Source organism: Protopterus annectens, chromosome 8.part0, assembly GCF_019279795.1.
Source record: "Protopterus annectens isolate FY-2018-M chromosome 8.part0, PAN1.0, whole genome shotgun sequence".
Lineage (NCBI taxonomy): Eukaryota > Metazoa > Chordata > Ceratodontiformes > Protopteridae > Protopterus > Protopterus annectens.
The window spans coordinates 1,197,004,604-1,197,028,791 of NC_056741.1; positions in this window are offsets into that span (position 1 = coordinate 1,197,004,604).

The following is a 24,188-nucleotide window of genomic DNA, read 5'->3' on the forward strand; positions in this document are numbered from 1 at the left end:
GCCTGTATTTCTGCACTGTAAATATTACTGTGTTAACCTGTAATAGACACTGTTAATAGTTTTTATTTTGTCTAAAGTTTTATTAGTTGTGATTGTGTTAATTTCATTGTCCTACATAGGAGCTTATCTCCCCGGGCCTCTACTGAAAATGGACATGTATCCAGTTAGACTAGCCCGGTAAACAAATGTAAAATAAATGTAAAATAAAATAAAAAAATAATAATAAATAATGTATATGCACTTCTAGTACAATAATCCTATTTTGTCCTTGAGCTAATTTCCACACAGCTCACTTCTCATTAATATGTGTTTCTTCTCCTTTCTTACTGTTTGTAGCACAGCTTAAACTGTTCATTCCTCTCTGTCTACCTCATGTTACTTCACTACTCATCTTTACTCACATGAATTAAGGGTGGGGATATATGTTTGTAGGTAAGTATTAGGCTAGCAATGGTTATGTTTGGTAAGTTATTCATTTGACTTGATTTAATTTCCTTGCCTGCTATGCTTTTATATAGTGTATTTAGATATAAAGTACTAGAAGGCATTTTTATGTTACGTTTTATATTCTTATTTCTTTGAAACTTAATTAGGTCACATTACCTCATTTTTCTTAGCTCTAGAAAGCCCGTTTTTTAATTGTACAATAATAATAGAGGCAATTTTCATTATTTGTAAATTGTACAACAATATTTTGATGTGTTTTTATTTTTATCAAAAGAAAAAATGCCAGCACCAGAGAAGATCTGAAGTTTAAATATTTATTAATGAACTGAAACTAGACCGGTTTCAGCACAAGGCTTTCTTCAGTAGAAATATACTACTGAAGAAAGCCTTGTGCTGAAACCGGTCTAGTTTCAGTTCATTAATAAATATTTAAACTTCAGATCTCTGGTGCTGGCATTTTTTCTTTTGATCAACCTAGCTTGCTTGCCTGGCACTTGTCTTACTTGCTAGCTGTTTCTCTACACGTTTTTATTTTTATATTTTGTAATACTGTATTCTTGTTTATGTTTTTTTTTTTACATTTTTATATGTTTTGAATCACCCCCCCGAGACTCTGCTGAAAGTTTTTTCTTTTCAAAAGACTGTCCAGGTAAACAAATGCAAATAAATAAATTCATAATAAATAAACCCACTTTTTCTCATGTTTTCCAATATATCAACTTTATTGATAATAAATACTCCGAAAAGAACAGAAACTTGGCAAACAGTGCAATCCTCATGCATGGTGCACATTAATATCCTCTGAGCAACATTTTTCAAAAATATACATCTACAGAAAACACTGCTAAGGTATGACATTTTCGGCGCTTAACTAATAGAATTATATTGGGAATTTTATTTGTATCAATACAACTTTTCATTATTTTCCTGTATGTAAACTTTTAACAAATATATTTAACATATATTTCATAACAATCTTCATCAAATCTATTAACTTTTAGCTTGAATATCACAATTCCATCAATCCCTTATCTAATTATTTATACATTGTTCCATTAATTGATCCATCTGGGTAGATTTTCTAAAAGTACCACTTATCTCACAGCCTCTGATTATACAAAAATGCAGACTCCTATCAAAGCAAACCCTTACTGGAAGACAAGCTGTACGAAAACAACTTAAACCTTTTGCTGCCAACACCAATGAAAAGCGAACATAAACGGAGGATAAAAACTTGGTGAGGCACAAATCCTTAACGCCAAGTTTATTGACCCAAAACAATAAAACAAGCGTTTTCACTGGAGACACTGCTACAGCTTCATCAGAGGTACTAGAAACACCCACCAAGTCATGTTTATAATGCCACGTCATTGCGTGCTCCAAGTAACGCCATTTAAAAAGACATACACATTTCAACCAAAAACATAAAACATAAAAATCAAATACCTAGACCAACTTGAATCTAGTAAAAACATCAATTCCAAGTTATTAAAAATATTTATAAAACTGTAGAAAAATGTTTCATGTGTAAATAAAACACATCACATTAAATATTAGTTAGGTGTATATATCATAACCAAATGCTTAACATCAAAACTATTAGGTTTCAATTACCATTGATATCAACTATGTACAACTTTATATGTTAAAATCTTTAAAAGTTAAAGTAATTTATATTAAATACCTAGGTTTTTTTCTAAGAATTCCACTAAAAAACCTAATGAAAGCTAGCGTAAACCATGTTTTTGGAGAAGACAGCTTATAGTGCCACATAACAACTTTGGGAATAAAGTCCAACATTGTAGAATAGAGAGTTTCTATTAAATTTTAGCATTTATAATATTTACCATATAATAGAAAATCTCTGACTAATATTAACGCTTATAACTTTTTAATCTCAATATACAAGCAATATTACAATGCTCGTTCAACCCAGGGGAGGAAAAGGCATCTAACCGTAGTTGCCATTCTAATTCCTTATTTTCTAAAATAAGTGATGTCGGACCACCTCTTCCAGTGTTTAATATTTGATCTATTGCAATAAATTCAAAACTGTGCCCCTCATTTTTTAAAATATGCTTCGCTAATGCATTTTCATTATTTTGCTTCCTCATAGCGTAAACATGTTCGTAAACTCTGTCCCTCAGCCTTCTATCAGATTTCCCTATATAGAAGGCTGAACAACAGTTACACATTGCCAGATAGATGATAGATCTAGACTGACAGTTCAATTTTTGGTTAATTCTAAATTGTCTTCCTCGAATAGAGAAGACACTTGTCGTTTTCACGAGGTGGCAATAATTACAATGCCCACACTGAAATGATCCTCTCATCTTGGTGGTTAAATTAGATGTACTATGCCTCTGTAGTAAGACTTTCAAATTATTACCCCTTCTATAAGTAACCCTGGGTTTCTTTCCTAGTCTATCAAGGAGTTGGTGATTATTAGAGATGAAGTACCAATTTTTATACAAAATAAATTGAATTGTCTTCGAGTCAGTACTGAAAGTTGTGATGAAACTGCATTCATAATTGTTAACTGTTGAACTGAAATTGTCAGCGGTGTTGGAGATGTTACTGAAAGGTGTCACATCCCTCCCCAAACTTGCATCAAACATTAAATTGACTAATGTGGCAGGCACTTGTTTCTCCGGTAGAAGCGGAGAGTAAAAACCCAACGCCCTTTTATCGTTGACCTCCTGAAATAACTCTTCAAACAAGTGTATGGGGTAATCCCTATTGGTGAACATAAATTTTAATAAATCACATTCTTTTAGGAAAAGTTGCTTGGTACTGCAAATCCTGGACGCTCGAATCAACTGACCCTTAATTATTGCTTTCTTTTGTTTGAATGGGTGGCAACTTTTAAAATGGAGTAGGGAATTGCAATAGGTAGATTTTCTATAAATGCTTGAAAAATATTCACCTTTTGTGACATCCTTACTCAACCTAATGTCCAAGTATTCAATTTCCCTCTCAGAAAATGTTGAGGTGAACCTCAAAAAAGATGTGGTGTCATTAATATCAGACACCAATTTCGCTGCATCGTCCTTGTCTCCCTCAAACAAAATAAATATATCGTTCAGGTACCTAGTATAAAATTTTACTTTTTCTTTCCTTAAAGTGTGATTAAATATATTATTCTTCTCCCAGTGTGCCATAAAAAAATTCGCAACACTGGCCCCACAGGGAGACCCCATTGCTACCCCTTGTTTCTGCAAGTAATATTTGCCATTAAAGGCAAAGAAGTTGGATGATAAAATTATATCCAGTAATGGGTGACTACATTGATCTCGTTTTTTGTAGCTTTGAGTTCTATTAACATGAGGGAAATCCATTCAACTGCCTCCAAATGTGGAATAGATGTGTATAAATCTACCACATCTATAGTTAAAAAATTAAAAGAATTATTATATTCCACATTATTTATTCTTTCCAGAAAGGTCCAAGAATCCTTACAAATGTAAGGTACTTCTTTCAAATGTTTAGATAGAATGGTCTCTACTAACTGAGCACATGGGTAAGTTAAAGAAAGGCGGCTGTCTATTAGTGCTCGAAAAGGTGGGTTCCTTACGTCCTTATGAATCTTAGGGATCCCGAATATTACTGGAGTTTTGGGCATTTTGATGTCTATGTAGTTGTAAGTATCTATGTCTATATCTCTGTTCAAAAAAAGGTCCCTGAAATAACTCCTGTTCCTAACATGAGAGGTGTTTAATTCATTTAAGGACGAAGTTGTATAAGCTGGCCCTTCAAGGATTGTTTCCATGATGTTATCATATTTGCACTTATCAAAGATTGCTAGGCCGCCACCCTTATCCGGCTTGATAACCCTAACTTGCGCCTTACTTAACATATCCAACTCTAACATTTGATGTTATGTGATCCTATCTCGCCTACATTCTGAATGATGGGTTCGGAGCCGATCCCTCGGCTCCGACTCGGCACGCTTATGCCAAAGAGCGAAGTCTCTTATTGGCTGAGCTTACTATATCCCAGGATGCACCACCATCAGTCCCCCAGATCTCGTTTGCCGCTTAACTGCAAGGACGTGGTCTCGAGCTGGCTGGGCTGAGTAGCTTTTATTAACTACTTTTTCTGTCAGTTTTTGTGCTTGTATTTCACAAAAGCCGTTTTAACGGCTATTGCTGCCTTTTGCTGCCTGTTGTGTACGATTGAGTAGTGGTATTTCTTGTGGGTGATTGAGTAGAGTTTGTTTCGCCCCCCTTTCATTCCAGGGCCTTTTCGGTCAAACTGTATAACTGAACTTTTTAGTGTTTTAAAGTTCCCGGTTATTACACCCAAGGTTGTGTTTTACACTGTTTCTGTAAGCCTTCGGTTTTTTGTTATAAGCGATTCCACAGTTGTTAAATTTCCTGTCAGAAATTGTTTAACATTATGTCTCAAGCCCCTAGGCCTTCGGGCTTTAAAAAATGTACTAAATGTGCTTTTAAGATGTCTGTTACTGATGACCATCTACTTTGTGTTTATTGTTTAGGGGCAAAGCACTTGCAGGAGTCATGCAGCGTATGTCACGCTTTTTCCTCTAGGGTCCTCCAGGAGAGGAAAAATAAATTAATTCTTAAAGGGTTGATTAAACCTTCTTTTGAAGAAGCCTTGTCTTCCGCTCCGACTCCTGCCAAAAAGAAAAGGGCTTGGCTCCGACCAGTCCGTCGGATCCGACTGCCAAGAGACCTAGGCAGGCCTCTCCTTCGGCTCCAAAGACTTGGAGCCGAGGTCGAACGGTCTGCCTCGATGCCTCCAGTATCGACTCCTGGCTTCGGAGCCGATGGCTGGGGCATCGAGGCGGGTCACCTTCGGCTCCACTGCTCTCGGAGCCGACAAGGGTCGCCCGCTCAGACACTTCCTCCTCAGCGCCGAAGTCTACCTCGGCACCGATGGAATCTGGTGTGTGCGTTTCCTCGGCGCCGATTCTCATCGAGTCGCCTCGGAGCCGGTCCCCTAGTCCCTTGGGGCCGAGGGAGAGGTCTTCTCGAACCCGTTCTGTTTCCTCTCGGTCTTCGAGAATGTCGGATTCTGATATAGACAGGGTGCTCCAAAGACTTTTCCAGTCCCCAGTCTTCCAAAAATTTGTTTCGGCTCCGACCCAGTTGGCTTCGGAGCCGATGGCCATGACCCACCCCATTGCTATTCCTCCTCCGACTGCTTCGGCTCCGTCGGAGCAGGTGCTTTTGGAACCGGTGGAGATCTCAGGGTCGGCTCCGACCCTTACTCCAACCCGGGCCCTCGGGTCCGAGTTTGGTACGCGGACTTCTTCGGCTGGACCCGAGGGTGATGTTTTGGGACCGATGCTTTCGGTTCCGAGCCTCCCTCTCGGTGCTTCGGCTGCGGGACTTCCGTCTACTATCATGGCCCCGGAGACTGGACGCTCCCAGGATTCTGGAGGTCCGGCTTTCAGAGCCATGAGGAGTGCCTTGGCCAAATCCTCTTCGGCCATCTCTCCGGTTTTACCAGCACCTTCCTGGGCGTGGAGACTGGGTCTTTGGCAGTTCCCTGTCCATAGCCAGCGGAGCCCGAGGCCTGAGGTTACCCCAGTGGGGTTCCCCTCTTCCTGAGGGTTCTTCGAGTCATCTCCAGAGGAACCCCCAAGGAAGAGATCATGCAAGAGGAAGCACGTGGACTCCCCGAGTCTATCACATCGGACACGGATATGGATGATGCAGAGGGTCCCTAAGTCGTCCTCGGATGATGTCTCCTTTGCAGACATCTTAGAGATCCTCAAACAACGAGGCGGCTGGATGTCCAAACCCCTCTGCGGACGAATCAGTGCTCCTCAAGGCCTTTGGGGCTCAGCCCTCCGCCTCCTGGGTATCTCCGCCTTCGACGAGCTTCTGGATTTAGTTTGTCGGGCGTGGAACACCCGGATACTGTGGAACCAGTCCCTTCTCGTCCAAATAAATTCTTATCTGCTCCCCGAGAAGGAGTTCCTTACTAAAGGCGTGGCTGTAGATGCCATGGTGGTGGCATCTGCTACACAGCAGGACGTGGCAGAGGCTTCAACGTCCATCCATCCTCCTAATAAGGAGTCTAGGAGTATGGATAGGTACGGGAAGCGCACCCTGACTTCAGCGGCCTTTACCTTAAGGTCTCTGAATTATTTGGCACATTTTACCAGGCTTCAGAGGGATCTGGTCAAGGAGTTGTCAGACTCCCTCTCGGGTAACCTACCTGAGCAGCTAGCCCAGTCCGTTAGCTCTCAGTTGGCTATCCTTACGTCAATTGCTAACTCGTCCATGAGGCTCATATCCTATGCGGCCGGGCGGGTAGAGCGGCAGGCACAGGCGTGGCTCTACGTAGACAGGCCTGGCTCCGCTTGTGTCAGTTTGCGGAAGCCTTCAAGTCTTCCTTCGCCGACGCTCCCTTTGATGGGTCCTCATTGTTTGGACCCAAGGTGAAAGACACCCTTACCCGCTGTGAGCAAGAGGGAAAAACGTTATCTGCCGTAGGGGCCCGTTATTCCACCCCCTTTCGGCCTTACCCCAAGGCCAAAGGAGGGGGGAAAATGTGGTTCCGAAAATCTCGCAAGTTTTTCTCCCAACAGCAGGAAGATTCCCCGTCCAGAGGCAGAGGGCGGGGAAATTTTTCAGGGAGACGCCGTCCCAGAGGCGGCAGAGGGCCCCGCAATTCTGGAGACCGTGAGTCCTTTCGTGGCTCTTCAGCCTCCCACACGACATGAGGGATTGCCCGGCTGTGCTGCTCCGGAGCCAGTCGGGTGTCGTTTCGCCAAGCACCTAAAAGCCTGGGAGTCAATCACTCAGGACAGATGGGTGCTTCGGATAATTGCCGGAGGTTACATCATCCCATTCAATTGCTCACCCCCTCCGTCCAAGAGAATCCCGGACCCACCACCCAGTCAAAGGGAAATTGCAGCCGCAGAAGCTTCAAAGCTGCTACAAAAAGGAGTCATCCAACTGGTCCCCACAGACCAAATCGGATCAGGAATTTACTCAAGGTTCTTTTTAGTGCCAAAAAAAGACAGGGGACCTGAGACCAATATTGGATCTCAGCAGACTGAACCTATCCGTTACGAAATCCAAATTCTGAATGGTCACGTTGCAATCCATTCTCCCGTTGTTGGAGAAGGATGTTTGGATGTGCTCCATAGACCTCAAGGACGCCTATTATCACATACCGATACATCAGGCGTCCAGAAGGTATCTGCGCTTCAGCCTGGGAGCCAGTCATTACCAATTTTGTGCTCTGCCCTTTGATCTCACCACAGCCCCCAGGGTGTTCACCAAGTGTTTGGCAGTAGTGACGGCTCACCTGAGGAGCCTTGGATTCCAAGTGTTTCCCTATCTCGACGACTGGCTCCTGACTGCCACCACCAGGCATCTACTTATGGACAACCTCAAAGCCACCATCTCCCTGGGTGTTTCCCTGGGGATTACATTCAATTGGTCAAAGTCTGTCTTGCTGCCCTCTCAGCGCATAAAGTTTATAGGAGCAGAGATAGACTCAAGATTGATCTAGCGTCTTTCTTCCTGCCGAAAGGATCCGAACCTTACAGGGCCAAGTTCAAGCTCTGATCTCGAGATCCAAAGCCCCAGCCAGGATGGTCCTACAGGTTCTAGGCTCAATGTCTGCCACGGTACTTTTAGTTCCTCTAGCAAGGTTACACATGAGGATTCTCCAGTGGCTCTTATCAACTCAATGGTCCTTTCAAGATCTTCCCCTCAATCATCACATCATGATTACGGAAACATGCAAAAGGGACCTGCGCTGGTGGCTTCAGACATCCAACTTGGATCAGGGAAAACCCTTTGTTCTCCCTCCAGTGGTTACCCTGACGACAGATGCCTCCCAGATAGGGTGGGGGCATTGTCTGGGCAGGCTAGTTCAGGGCTCCTGGCTTCCGGACAAGCTCTTCTCCACATCAACGTGTTGGAGATGAGGGCTGTACTTCTATCCCTACAGGCCTTACACAAGTTCCTTCCTCAGGGCATCATCGCCATCCACACAGACAACATGTCGGTGGTTTGGTATCTGAACAAACAAGGAGGGACCAGATCGTATCCCCTTTGCAGAGAGGCCATGAGAGTGTGGGAATGGGCTGTAGCTACCAACCGCTTCTTGGTAGCTACCCACATACCCGGAAAGTCAAATGTATTGGCGGACAAATTAAGCAGGACAATTCTCTCTCCTCACGAATGGTCTCTAAACCGCACAGTAGCAGCCCAGGTTTTCAAGAGATGGGGGACGCCGTGCTGCGACCTATTTGCGACTCCACAAAACACCAAGTGCCAAAGGTTCTTCTCCTTGATTCCACATCAGGAAGTACCGCCATGGATGCTCTAGCACAACCCTGGCCAACAGGGTTGCTTTATGCTTTTCCTCCAATTCCACTCCTTCCCAAAGTCATTCAAAAGCTTCTCAGCTAAGGTCTTCAATGATTCTGATTGCCCCATACTGGCCTCGTCAGATATGGTTTCCTTACCTGAAAAAGCATGCAGTGGACGATCCGTGGACATTAGACCTGATCCCGGATTTGCTAATCCATCAGTCGGGACATTGGCATCAGTCCCTTCAATCTCTGAAATTGACAGCTTGGCTCCTCCACTTCCGACCTTAGTTAGAAGACACACACTAGACCCGGAAGTTGTTCACATTTTGTCTTCGCCCACAAACCCACCACTAACAAATTGTACCTCAGTAAGTGGAAGAGGTTTGCTATCTGGGCTCAACTCAAGGGCTTAGACCCTATCACTGCTCCGGTCCCAGAGGTTTTGAAATTCTTAACATCCCTATTTAATCAGGGATCTTCTGTCTCAACTATTAAAGTTCAACTAGCTGCTATCTCTAAATTCCATGAATCCACGGATCCTCCTTTGATGAGCAGCAGGCTATGCAAAACATTCATTAAAGGTGCGAGTCTGTTAAGGCCACCAGTTTTTCATCCTGCACCTCCGTGGGATCTTGATTTAGTGCTTCGCGCATTAACATCCCCCCCTTTTGAACCGGCTGCTACATGCAATTAAAATATCTGTCATGGAAAACGGCATTCTTAGTGGCTATTACTTCGGCAAGAAGAGTCTCAGAGCTTCAAGCCCTGTCTATTAAACCACCATATCTGATTTTCCACAAAGATAGAGTATCTCTTAGGCCTAATCCATCCTTTGTCCCGAAGGTCTGCTCTAGTTTCTGTCTTCAACAATCTCTAGAACTACCAGTTTTCTTTCCAAAATTCTCTAATGAAGCAGAATACACTCTCCATAAATTGGATGTTCACAGGCAATTACGCTTCTATTTAGACAGGACTCAGCAACTTCGTAAGTCAGACCAGTTGTTTGTGTCCTTCTCAGATAATAAATTGGGCCAAACCATCACAAAAGCTACAATCTCAAAATGGATCAGAGATTGCATAACTCAGGCCTATTCTTCTTCAAATAAGCAACTTGCATCATCTATCAAAGCTCATTCTACCAGAGCTATGGCTACTTCTATAGCTTTTCATTCCAAGCTCGCTATTTCGAAATTTGTGCTGCGGCTACTTGGTCCAACCCGCACACTTTCATTTCCCACTACAAATTGGATGTGGCATCTAAAGGACGAGCTTCATTTGGTTCCACGGTACTCAGGAGTGTTTTCCAGTGAGCCACCCAGGATTCAGGTGCTAGGGACGCTGTCCCATCATTCAGAATGTAGGCGAGATAGGATCACATAACATCTTTTAGTTATGTACTCACCATAACTTCAGATGTTTGGGATCCATCTCGCCTACATTCCTGATACCCACCCTCCTTCCCCCTGCCTTGCAGATCAGAAGAGATAGAACGGTTTGAGTTCCACTGTTTTTATCTTGTTTCATCTGACGATGTTATATAAGCAGGGTATGCATGTGTGCATGTATGCGGACAAACTAGATCTGGGGGACTGATGGTGGTGCATCCTGGGATATAGTAAGCTCAGCCAATAAGAGACTTCGCTCTTTGGCATAAGCGTGCCGAGTCGGAGCCGAGGGATCGGCTCCGAACCCATCATTCAGAATGTAGGCGAGATGGATCCCAAACATCTGAAGTTATGGTGAGTACATAACTAAAAGTTCCTCAGAGGCATTACTAGTGATATTTTTCATCCTAAAAGTATTGGAAGTTAAGTGCCTTAAATCCAATTCACATACTTTCTCAAAAAGTAGTAAACCAATATGCAAGGGTGGATTGTATGTACTTGCAAGTTTAAGTCCTACCTCATTAGCTGACACTTGATTATTAAACAAAAGTTTCAGATTTAATTTCCTTACGAAACATTTGAGGTCAATAATAGTCTTGACCAAATCACAGCTAGTGGTAGGGACAAAGGTATTGCCATAAGCTAGTAGTTCCACTAAGCAAGGGTTAACCTGAAAGGATGAAAAATTATATATTTTAAAGTCACCTTTCTGGTTAGACAATATGGTCAAATCATCTCCACCAGTAATGTCCGTTTCAGTCATTAAAGTCAGTTTTTGTTGTTCCAATTCTTCTTGTAAGACTGTCGGGCTGTCCTTTGCCCTAAAAAATGGTCAGTATTGTCCTCCTAGAAGTGTTGCAAAATTCTTTTCTTTGTTTACACTTTCTGGGCTGGCTAGTTATTCTTTTCTTCCATGTAAGTGGAGAGATGATGGCCTGAAATGAAAATTAGGCTTCAGTAATTAAATGCTCTGATGCTGCACCAACAAAAGCATATGCTTTGAAATTACTGGGGGATCAGAAACTGCGATTAGCCAAACTTTCCATTGTGTGTGGCATTTGAAAATGTTCTTACTGGGTGGAGTGACGAGTGATGTGCTGGGGTGGATTGCTTGAAGGTTGTTATGCTTTATTTGTGCAGCAGTGTTTTCTTTACAATCTGAAGAATCTGATTTTGAGGAAAGCATTGTTTCACTATGTAGATCTCTAGAAGACCAATCTTTTTCTGAGACTTTAACTAAAATGAAAGAGGTGTTTCAACAGACAGAAAATAAAATTCTTACTTCCCAAACAAGATATTATGATTTATTACTGTTGATCATGCCATAGTCTGCTGCTGTTCCCTCCGGTTTTTTTTTTTTTTTTTTGTGGATTCTTTTATGACACCTTGGAGTTTACATGAGGGTCTATGTCGTGCTCCTAGATAGTCTGAAAGGTTATACAAGATACCCCATACTCACTAATATCTATTTTATAACGCTATAGCAGACCCTGAAGTGATTTTGTTATATAAAACTGCTGCTTTTAAACAGTTTGCTAATGCTAGCACCTCTCACCCTGTCAAGGATAGGAATGTTTTTGACAGATTGGGAAGAAAGTGCATTCTTTTGCCACTTGGATGCACAAGACAGCATATTTCTTCATGCCGGCCCCAAGCCCAGATAAATGGGGAGGGTTACTTCAGGAAGGGCATCAAGTGTAAAATTTTTGCCAGATCAAATATGCAGAGATTTCTACCAGATCGGTTGAGGCCTGGGTTAACAATGACCACCTCCAGTACTGTTAGCCAACAGGGTGCTTGTGGAAATTGGGCTACTGTTGGCCAAAGGAGAAGAAGAGGAGGAAGTCAAGGCCAAAGGTAGGAGGAGAGGAGGAAACTTAGGAGTGTGAAAGTGAGGGTAGGAACTTTGAATGTTGGCAGTATGACTGGTAAAGGGTGAGAGCTAGCTGATATGATGGAGAGAAGGAAGGATGGCATATTGTTCATGCAAGAGACCAGATGGAAGGGGATTAAGGCCTTGTGTATCAGAGGTGAGTTCAAATGGTTCTACCATGTTATGGATGGAAGGAGAAATAGTGGTAGGGGTTATCCTGAATGAACAGTATGTCGAGTGTTTTGGAGGTGAAAAGAGTGTCAGATAGAGTGATGTTTATGACGCTGGAAATTGATGGTGTGATGGTGAATGTTGTTAGTCCATATGCTCTGCAAGTTGTGTGTGTGATGGATGAGAAAGAAAATTTTTGAAGCGAGCTGAGTGAAGTGATGGAGAGTGTACCCAAGTGTGAGAGTGGTGATTGGAGCAGATTTCAATGGGCATGTTGGTGAAGGGAGCAGAGGGGATAAGGAGATGATGGGTAGGTATGGTGTTAAGGAGAGGAATGCAGACAGTCAGATGGTAGCGGATTTTGCAAAAAGGATGGCTATGGCTGCGGTGAATGCATATTTTAAGAAGAGGGAGGAGCATAGGGTGATGTACAAGAGTGGAGGAAGATGCACATGGGTGGATTATATCCTAGGCAGGAGGGCCAGTCTGAGTGAGAATGTTGACTGCAAAGTGGTGACAGGGGAAAGCATAGTTAGGTAGCATAGGATGGTGGTCTGTAGGATGACATTGGCGATCAAGAAGAAGAGCAGGAGAGTGATGGTAGTGCCAACGGTGGAAGCTGAAAAAGGATAACTGTAAGGTGGAGTTCAGGGAAGCGTTAAGACAGGCACTGGGTGGCAATGAAGAGTTGCCAGATAGTTGGGTAGCCACAGCAGTGGTAGTAAGGGAGACAACTAGAAAGATGCTTGGTTTGACATCTGAACAGAGGAAGGAAGGCAAGGAGACCTGGTAGTGGAATGAGGAAGTACAGGAGAGTATACAGAGGAAGAGGCTGTTGAACATGAAGTGAGATTGCCAGAGAGAGATGAAGAAAGTAGACAGGAGTACAAGAAGTATGGTGAAGAGAGAGGTGGTGAAGGCGGTGTATGTTGAGTTGTATGAAAGGTTAGACACGTCTTCTTCTTCTTTCGGCTTTTCCCAGTTAGGGGTCGCCACAGCAGATCACTTGCCTGCTCATGATTGGCAGTGGAGTTTTACAGTGTCACATTACCAGCCCGGCGCCCAGCCTTCCACAGAAGGCACACACATGCATACACTCACACCTAGGGCCAATTTAGAGTGTCCAATCCACCTACTGCATGTCTTTGGGATGTAGGAGGAAACCAGAGCACCTGGAGGAAACCCACGCGACCACAGGGAGGACATGCAGACTCCACACAGAAGGCACCCCAGCCGAGAATTGAACCAGAGAACCTCTTGCTGTGAGGCAGCAACGCTAACCGCTGCATCACTGTGGCCACCCATGAAAGATTAGACACTAAGGGGGAGAAAAGGACATGTACTGATTAGCTAGACAGAGGGACTGAGCTGAGAAAGATGTGCAGCAGGTTAGGATGATAAAGGATAATGAGGGAAATGCACTTACAAGTGAGGAGAGTGTGTTGAGCAGATGGAAAAAGTAACTTTGAAAGGCTGATGAATGAAGAGAATGAGAGAGAGAGAAGGTTGGATAATGTGGGGACAGTGAATCAGGAAGTGCCACAGATTAGCAAATAACAAATAAGGGCAGCTATAAAGAAGATGAAGAATGGAAAGGCTGTAGGTCCAGATGACATACCTGTGGAAGCATGGAGGTGTTTAGGAGAGATGGACGTGGGCTTTTTAACCAGATCATTTAACAAAAGCTTGGAAAGTGAGAGGATGCCTGAGGAATGGAGAAGTGTATTGGCACCGATTTTTAAGAATAAGGGTGATGTGCAGAGCTGTAGTAACTACAGAGGGATAAAATTGATCAACCACAACAGGGACATATGGGAAAGAGCAGTGGAAGTTAGGTTAAGAAGGAAGGTGATGATTAGTGAGCAACAGTATGGTTTCATGCCAGGAAAGAGCACTACAGATGCGACGTTTGCTCTGAGAGTGTTGATGGAGAAGTATAGAGAAGGTCAGAAGATTTGCATTGTGTCTTTGTGGACTTAGAGAAAGCATATGACAGGATGACTAGAGAGGGGTTGTGGTATTGTATGAGGAAGTCGGGAGTGGCAGAGAAGTATGTAAGAGTGGTACAGAATATGTCCGAGGGCAGTATGACAGTGGTGAGGTCTGTGGTAGGAGTGATGGATCCTTTTAATTTAGAGGTGTGATTACATCAATGATCAGCTCTGAGCCCTTTCTGATTTGCAATGGTGATGGACAGGTTGACAGACGAGATCAGACAGGAGTCCCTGTGGACTATGATGTTTGCGGATGACATTGTGATTTGTAGTGAGAGTAGGGAACAGGTTGAGAAGACCCTGGAGAGGTGGAGATATGCTCTAGAGAGGACAGGAATGAAGGTCAGCAGGACTAAGATAGAATATATATGTGTGTGATTGAGAGGGAGGATAGAGGAATGGTGAGGAAGCAGAGAGTAGAATTGGTGAAGGTGGATGATTTTAAATACTTGGTATCAACAGTTCAGAGTAATGGTGAGTGTGGAAGAGAGGTGAAGAAGAGAGTGCAGGCAGGGTGGAGTGGGTGGAGAAGAGTGTCAGGAGTGATTTGTGACAGACGGGTACCAGTAAGACTGAAAGGGAAGGGCTACAGGAGGGTAGTGAGACCAGCTATGTTATATGAGTTAGAGATGGTGGCACTGATGAAAAGACAGGCGTCAGAGATGGAGGTGGCAGAGTTAAAGATGTTAATATTTGCATTGGTTATGATGAGGATGGACAGGAGTAGAAATGAGTATAGTAGAGGGTCAGCTCAGGTTGGATGGTTTGGAGACAAAGCCAGAGAGGTGAGATTGTATCGGTTTATGTGCTGAGGAGGGGTGCTGGGTATATTGGGAAAAGGATGCAAAGGATGGAGCTGCCAGGTAAGAGGAAAAGAGGAAGGCCTAAGATAAGGTTTATGGATGTAGTGAGAGAGGACATGCAGGTGGTTGGTGTGATAGAGCAAGATGCAGAGGATAGGAAGAAATGGAAACAGATGATCTGCTGTGGTGACCCCTAATGGGAGCAGCCAAAAGAAAAAAATGGAGAAGAACATTCAGAAATGTAAACTGCCAGAATCACATGTTAAAATGTTTACTTCTGCCTTTGGAGAACATAAAATAGTTACCTGTTAACCTTCCTTCTTCTAAGGTAAATAATTATTTTAATGCCTCTATTTTATGTACTTTTTGTCTAATTAAAATTTTTTATATAGTCCCTATGATGCTGCTGACACTTTCTCTGGAGATTTGCTTCTGGGTTAGTCAGGAGAAGAATTTACCAAAAGATGTTAAGACTGAGATTTTAAATTCTCCCCTGGACATGAAGGTCCTGTTTGGGCATTCTGAAGTTGAGGTTCTTCACAGATTTGATGAGAGCAGAAAAATGATTCAAGGGGTGACACAAATTTTCCAACTTTCCTTGTTTAAACCAAATAAAACGTTTCTTTCCACTTAACTCTCTTTTCCAAAAACATAGTAGTAAGATACTAACAAACAGAATTTCAAAAACAATGACAGGGATGCTCCAAAAAGAAATGTAAAGGGAAAGTCTCTTAAAGCGAAGGACAGGTCAAAAAGTCAGAATGACTATTTGCCTCTTCATGTTCCCTGTCCCCCACCCTGGCAATCTCTCCCCTTCTATGTGTTTACATCTTCCTCTGTTGCATGAGACAAATGGGTTCTGAACATCATTCAACGGGGCTACAGCTTGCCATGGGGCTTCTTAACACTTCTTCATGGGATTCCATCATGCCCAGCAAACCAAATATCACTGTTTCTGCCTTTTCTGGAACAAATATCCTAGGGCATCATAGAATCAGTGTTTTCCTGCCAAGTGGGTAAATGCTTTTTTCAAGGATTTTTTCTGTTGCCAAAGAAAGAAAGAACTTGGAGAACATTGCTAGATCTCTAGGACCTTAATAAAATATTGAGAAGGGCAAGAAAGTTCAAAATTATGTCTCTTCAAACCCTTTTACCTCTTATCTCCTTACTAATTCCATGGTAAAGCTGGACTTATAAGATACCTACCATTAAATTCCCACTGGTAAACATGGCAGATGTTTCTTAGGATTTACTGTATCTGGCTTACACTATCATTTTTCTGTTTTACCCTTTGGATTATCTACTGCTCCAAGGGTATTCACAAAGTGTTTTTCTCCAGTAATTGCTTATTGCAGACATCAAGTCATTTACATTTTATTCATATTTAGATTGTTGTGTTACATTTGCCGGCACTTTGTCAAGTTGTCAGGAGTCCTTGGCAAATGTTCAGAAACTACTTCTCAGGCTGGGGTTTAAAGTAAATTTACAAGAATCAGCTCTTATCTCTTCTCACAGAATAGCTTTCCTGGGATGTGCTTTAAATTTTGCCCTGGGAAAAGCTTTTCTTTGTCCAGGTGGAGTAGAGAATTACCAAGTGTTCCTTCTGAGCGTTTCCATCCAGTCTCTGGTATCTTCTAAGGACTTTTTTTGTAATTCTGGGATATTATGCCCTCTGTGATTCTCATAATTCCCATGTACAGATTTTACATGAGGACAATTCAATGGCAGAAGCTCAGCTGGTTCAACCAGTGCCCTGGGTTGGTACTATTAACCAGCGCCCAACACCCTTAGATCTTCAAGTGAAAATAAGCCGATTGCTACATTGAGTTAGAACTAGTTCACACCGACTCTTCCATTGACGAGGGAAAAATAAATTAATAAATACATAAATAAATAAAAACAGTGAAGAGGTCTTCCATGAATAGATTCAGACTTGGGGAACACCTAAAGCAGATCTGTTCATCTCCTTTCAAAACAGACAGCTAGACAAATTCTGTTCTGGGAATCAATTCAACCAAGCATGACAAATAGATGGTCTATTGTCCCTGTGATTGGAGATGTTCCTATATGCTGTTCCACCTTTTCCCAGTCTTTTACAGGGTATGTCTAAAAATTTAGAAATAATTCCCCAATGTCATTGTGGTGATCCCTTTTGGACCAGCCTAAACTTGTTCTCCCTTCTTATGGAATTGGCCAATGGCAGTTACCACAAGCTCACAAACTGGATTTACTCACACAAGGCAAGGGAAGTTAGATACACCCTGACATCAAACAACTTCAACTGACTGCCTGGATAATTCAATTTTGATATCTTTTAGGCACCTCTTTCTTGAGAATGTACAGCTGTATTGAAGGAGGCAGGAAAGCCTGCTACTAGAAAATCATATATTGGCAAATAGAATATATTTTCTAGTTGGAGCCTAGCCAATAACCAGGGTCCCATCAAGGATGTTATTTGCGTAAGTTATTATCAGCTGGCCTCTCTTATATCTTTATCAAGGTTCATCTTGCAGCCATTTCAGCATGTCTGCCTGTAGATTCTCCTCTTCTTTTCACTGTTTATTATCAAATAGCTTCTGAAAGGTGTTTTGTACATGAGTCCCCCTTGTAGGCAGATTCATCCAACTTGGGGTCTTAATTTTGAGCTGGAGAAACAGACAATGTCACCATTTGAACCTGCCTCCTTGGCTGATTTAAGGTTCATTACTTGGAAAACTGTCTTTTTCATTGTTCTGACATTTGCAAGAGTATCTGAGTAGTAAGTTCTTATGGTGGGGAAACCATATCTGTTTTTTTTCCTAGAGACAGGGTCACTCTGTAGATTAACTCTTCATTCATTTCTGAGGTAGTTTCAGATTTCACTTTGAATCAAGCCATCAGTCTCTCAGTTTTTGATCCAGATCCTGAAAACAAGGGAGAAGAGATTATTTGTACCCTGGATGTGCATAAACAACTCAGGTACTATCCTGACAGAAAAAAAAATCTTCAGGAAAGCTAACCAGCTATTTATTTCTTATTCTGGGACTAAGAAAGGTCAACCTGTGCCAAAAAAAGACTATTTATAGATAGTTGTCCTTGGCTACTGTGTTTTGTTACTCTCACCATGGGAAAATATATCAGGCAGGGTTAAGGCACATTCCTTCTCCAGGTCAAGAGCAGGCTTTGATCTGACCATTCTCCAGGGGCTCCTGAACCCTTATCCTTCATCCTCCCAGGCTGAATAAACTATGGTAGTCTATCCAAAGGCCACTAGAGCATTGAGAATGATGAATATAGTAGTTGTTTAAGTTGCAGTAATTTATATCAATAGAGGTTTGAATTCTTCACCATTGCACTTGTCATAAACACCCATCCACCACCATAGGTTCATAGGTGAATAATAGTCTAGCTGCTCCAAAGAGTCATTTTAAGTCTAGTTAATAACACAAAGTTAGAATCAAACCCTGTACCTTGTGTCAAAGAGTTGAAGACCTTAGCCATTCTGCCAAACCTACTCCTTTTTTCAAATTTTTAGGGAATTGTCTGCAGAAGGTTACCCATCTAGCCAATAGCCAGACACTGACTAAAGGGAAGAACTAAACCTTTTACCTTGTGTTTATGAGGCAAACATCTTAACCATTATGCCAACTCCCAGCTGCCATGCTAACCCTTAATCCCCTTATACATCAATATGTAAGTCTTAATTTCTGAATTATACCAGAATATTTTGCAGACTTTGCCTAAATGATATGCTAATGAGTCACAGCTTTAGATTTTACAAATGTCTACATAAATAATAGTATTAATTTCAAATAAGATTAAGATCAGTAAAAAAAAAACAGGCCAAGAAGAGAAGCCTGAAGGGAATCATTTAAAAATGGCTCAGTTAATTTAATTTAACAACCACAAAAACAAACAAACAAAAATAGTAATGGAGAGAACATGGGGTGAATTCAGAAACATATAATGCACTGTATAGTCCTGTTTCTAGCTGAGTTACTTTGTGAGTCACAAGGGAGTGAGTCAAAGACCACTGTAATGCTAGTTATCTGAAGTCTCCAGCAAGTAGCTCTTCAATGGCCTGCTAGATATTACACATGCAAATATGGCCATCCGGTGGTGCGGCTAATGTAAATTATCCATATGTTCTGCCCTAAAGCCTTATGCTGGGATTCAAATAACAATATAGAGTGATTCAATGACAAGCTCTACCATGTTATTTCAGAACCAAGCAGTGAGGACTGAAGCAGTAGTTTTACAATGAACACAGGTTACTGTCTATGGCAACAGTGAGACCGTGTGTGAGTGTGTGTGTGTGTGTGTGTGTGTGTGTGTGTGTGTGTGTGTGTGTGTGTGTGTGTGTGTGTGTGTGTGTGTGTGTGTGTGTGTGTGTGTGTGATTGTGTGTGTCTGTGTGTGTGTGTGTGTGTGTGTGTGTGTGTGTGTGTGTGTGTGTGTGTGTAGGTGTGAAAGAGAAACAGACATTAATTACTGCAGGTTACAGCTATTTATCATTGTTGTTATTTTATCTGGTTGAATTTCCCTTTTATACGCTTAGGGGCAAGAAAGTTCTGAAAAATTTTAGTCACTCTGTCTAATGTTATAATTCCCTCCAAAAGGGCTTAGCCTATAGGCAGCCAGAGTGGCTGTGTGGGAGGGGAGTTAGAGCTTTGGGAAGCTGACTAGTTCATAGGATCATAGGAGATTACTAGGCTATCGACCTGGAGGTCACTTTAAGCCTAGCCATTTCACCCCAATGTAATACCATAGAAATGCTAGTCAATACCAAAGATTGCATTTAGTGATGACTGCCTATGTCCAGGAGGATTGTGGTCTCTATCCCCAATAAGAATTTATGGTGTCCCATCTACTCGTCCAGGTTCCTCTTGAACAGTATCATAAAGGTGCTCTGTTTCACATGAATTGGTAGCCTGTTCCAAAGAAGAGGCAGTCGCTGAGAGATTAATCTGTCCCTCCAGCATGTCTTATTTAAGTTTCAGGCCATATTTAGGTCCCTGGAATGGGTAGCCTTAGTTCCATTTGACTTGAGGATATGCAGCAAGTCTATTAGGTTTGGGTCTTGGATTGCTCTGTAGGCCAGGCATAAATCTCCCCAAGAAATCTATATGATACGAAGTATAGTGACAGGGACTTTAGTTGGTCTGTGTTAGGTACATGCTGGAGCCCGTTGATCCTCTTTGTTAGAAACATCTGAGGTCTCTCTAATTGCTGCAGGTGATTAGTATGGTACATACCAAATGGGGCATTATACTCAATTATGGGTTGGATAAGTGCTGAGTATGGGGGTTTAGAATCTCTTTTGCTCTCGAGGTGATGCCTTTACTAATCAAGTGTGCTACTTGGAAAGCTTTCCTTACTACAGTAGACACATTGTGGTTGAAGCAAATGTCACAGTCGACTTGTGATCCCAGGTCTCTTACCACATCATGGGTACTTAGGATATTGTTGTTGATTTGATAGTGTGAGGGGACATTGTTTGTGCCAAAGGGAATGATGATGCATTTCTTTGCATTCAGTTTGAGACCGTGACTAGTACACCAGTCGTTGGTTTATGTGAGACCCTCCTGGAGTATACTGACATCATTTGGGGATTCAGTGATTGCACCTAGTTTGCAGTCTTCTGCAAACTTGGTCAGCCACAACCCCTTAGTTTTGACCTGAATTTCTGAGAAGTATATACCAAACAGTAGGGGGCCCAGCACTGACCCCTGTGGCACCCCACTGATAACAGGTCTGCTAGTTGATGTGGTGTCATCCACTTTGATACTGTGTGGTTTGTCAGCCAATTTGCAACTCATCTTATTATGAAGGAGTTTACATTCAATTTGTTAAGTTTATTGGTAATGCCTGAATATGGGATTGTGTCGAAAGTCTTTGCCAGGTTGAGGTATGCTGTGTGCGCAGATTTGCCCTCGTCAATGGCCTTGGTCACATTTTAAAAAAATCCACCAGATTTAACAGGCAGGATCTGCCCTTCACAAAGCTGAATTGGGTAGGATCCAGGGTTTGGAGGTCACCTATCTCTTTGTTTATGAGGCCCATAATGATACATTCCATGGCCTTACAGATTATAGGCTGGTCAGGCTTATGGGTCTGTAATTCCCCGGGTCTGTTGCTAGGTCACCTTTGTGGAGGGGAATAACTGTTGCTGTTCTCCAATCTGCAGGAACAAAGCCTGTGGTTAGGCTATTATTGAAAAAGGTACTTAGTGGTGATGCTAGTTCATGTTTTAGCCTGTTTACAAGACAGCCTGAGATGTCATCTGGTCCCATAGAGGTTGTGTTTCTTGCCTTGGACAAGGCTTTGAAGACCTGCTCTTCAGATATGTAGGGTGGGGGGAAGTTTGGGGGAAGGACTATGATAAGTTAAGAGGGATAAGGGAGTGAACATTTCACCAAACCTATCTGCTAGCAGGTTTTTTATCTCTGTGGGGTCAGTGTATGAGTGATACTGTTGGCCACTAGTTCTGCACATGCTTGGGTCCTACCCTTTAGGTTATGTATGTAGCTGTACAAGACCTTATGTTTATCCCCTGGCTGTACTTGCTAAGTTTCTCACAAAGAGCTCTTGGAGGATTTGACAAGCTGTCTTATTTGCCTGTTGAGGCTGAGGAGTGTGCTTTTCCATTGTTAGGGCCTTGCCTTTGTTTTCTTGGACAGCAACATTTTGCATTTATTGTAAAGATTTTTGATGTTGGATGTCCACCATGACAGCTTGTTTTTACTAAGGGCTTTCATTCTTTCTGGTACAGCCGAGTTTATATACTTGCGCAACTGATTGTGCAGGGCTTTAGTGTAAGCTTCCACATAGTTATCACTTCCAGTTTGGGGTGGGGCTTGGAAGGCATTTATACCTTCACCTAGGAGGGTATAGTTTGCCTTGGTGAAGTTATTTAGTCTGATTTCACCCTTTGTGAGTTCTGGTGATTGTGCCAGCTTCAAGGTGATTGCTTTGTGGGCAGTTTTAACTAATGAAGGGTGCACCTGTTTGATTAAGTGAGATACAGATCCAGAATGTTTGTTACCCTTGTTGGGGTATGGACAATTTGTTTCAGGGCATTTGAATTAACAAAGTCAAGGAAAGTTTGCGCTAGTGAGTTTGGGCTTGTGTAGGTTTCCTAGTTGATGGTGGGATAATTGAAATCCCCCATAACCAATGTGTTTGGTAAAATTTGGATTGTCTCCAGTTTGGTCAAGTAGGCTTCATGGGTGTCATGACCCATGGAGGGGGATCTATAACTGGCTATGACTTGAATGGAGGTCTTACCCACCGTAACATGGACCTGGACTAACTTTATGGAGTTGTCCAGTCTAACTAGATGGGAGGTGAATTTATCTGTAATATAGATTGAAATACCACCTGCTTTTGTTTTCACATGTTCATTTTGTGGTGTAAAGGTATGGAAGTCATTGTAGCCTTGCAAGGCCAGGGTACTCTCTGAAGCCTTGAACCAGGTTTATGTGACTGCACAGACATCTACATCTTCTAGTGATATAAGTGCTTCCAAGGAGTGTAGTTTTTGGTTTAAGCTCTTAGCATTTAGCAGCATGGCCTTTATTTTCTTCTGATTGGTTAGTTTCATGTTGGTAATGTTTTTTCAGGACCATGCCTAAAAAAGGCACTATGGGGGAGGCAAGAGCCTTTGCCAGTAGCTGAAAGCCTAGAGGACAGATAGATGCATAGGTTCATAGGCAAAGCAGTGAGGTTTGCTGACCATGGCTTCCTAGGCTGACAGGAATTGGATCCCCTTTGAATGACACCCAAAACTGAGCCAATTATTGAAATCAATCATTTTTTGTTTATACTGTGGCATTATGCTAGGTAAGGGTAGTATGCTGCTCAAGGCTAGAGACATACCTGCCTGAGATACATACTGAGAGAGAGCAACCATGTCTCTCTTCATATAGTCCAGTGAGGTATGTCTCAGGTCATTCAAACCAACATGAACTATGAAAGAGTCATAACAGTACTTGTTGCTGAGAGACCTGAGTGCATGTGTGATCTGATGAATCCTGGCACCGGACAGGCAGATGACTGTGACTTTCTTCTTGTCCAATCTGGTGAGTGAGACTTTCGTGTGTTTCACTATTGAGTCTCTAATGACAAGAAAATTTGCTGTTTTGAGTGTTGTACCTAACTGGCTTGGTGGGTGAGATACTGATGTTTCTTTGTGTCATGGGTGCTGTGTGGACTGTGTCACTTGTAGCAGTCTTGTGTTTTGGAGGTGTCTGTTGCATCAGTAAGTTTTTTGAGAGAACCTCTACTTATGTTGATTTACGTGTTTGATGCATATTGTGTGTATATAAGTAGTGATATGTGTGTGAGTAGTTGTACTATGAGCATATGTAGGGATGGGTGAGTTGACAACCCTCTCTGTGTTACTGTTTTTAGTGAGACAGAGCATATGGATGCTAGATTCTTGGTATAAATAAATCTCTCGCACTCTGAACTAGAATGTGTTATTAGTAGTGGGTTGTCTGTGTACATGGGGCAACTGCTGCACTGCCTCAAGAGACCCAAGTCAACAAGGTTGGCAGGAGAAACAAGAGTAATCCAACTGTCCATAATACTAGGTTGAAGACTGATTCTGAATAGCCACCCCTAGTGACAACAATCATGGAGAAGTTCAGTGAATGGATATTTCTGCCTGGGTTTTAGGGAAAATTTGTTGAATTTAACTGTCTGGCTTTGGTACACAAATGTGCAGCAGTGCTCAGTGCTGAGTTATGTGCAAAGAAGCAGAAACCGGATGAAATGCAGGGCCTAAATACCAGAAGCTAAAAGCTTGAAAAAACTTTAAAAAGATTCAAACGGACCAATAATGATGCTTATTCAAAGCCCTAGACCAGCCTCCCTTTACCAGACAGGTCCCAATCAGCACAATTCTCTCACAAAAGTGCAGATAGGTCCCTTCCAATCCAAGATGGCCTAGAAAACATGGTCAGAACAAAGAAACTATTACAAACAGTTCCAGAAGAAGCAAGCCTGTATCTGGACTATGTTACAGCTACTAGCTACCCTAGTTTCAGCTGGAAACACTAGAGGATGTTTAAAGCAACAGAATAACGTCAGTGAGGCTCAAAAAAAAAAAAAACATTTACAACAGCAGAAAATGAGCACGGAGGCTCTAAAGAATGTTTTAAACAGTTAACGGATCAGCTATTTAAACACTGCTAGGCAGGAAAACCAGAACAAGCAGACCAGATAGCTT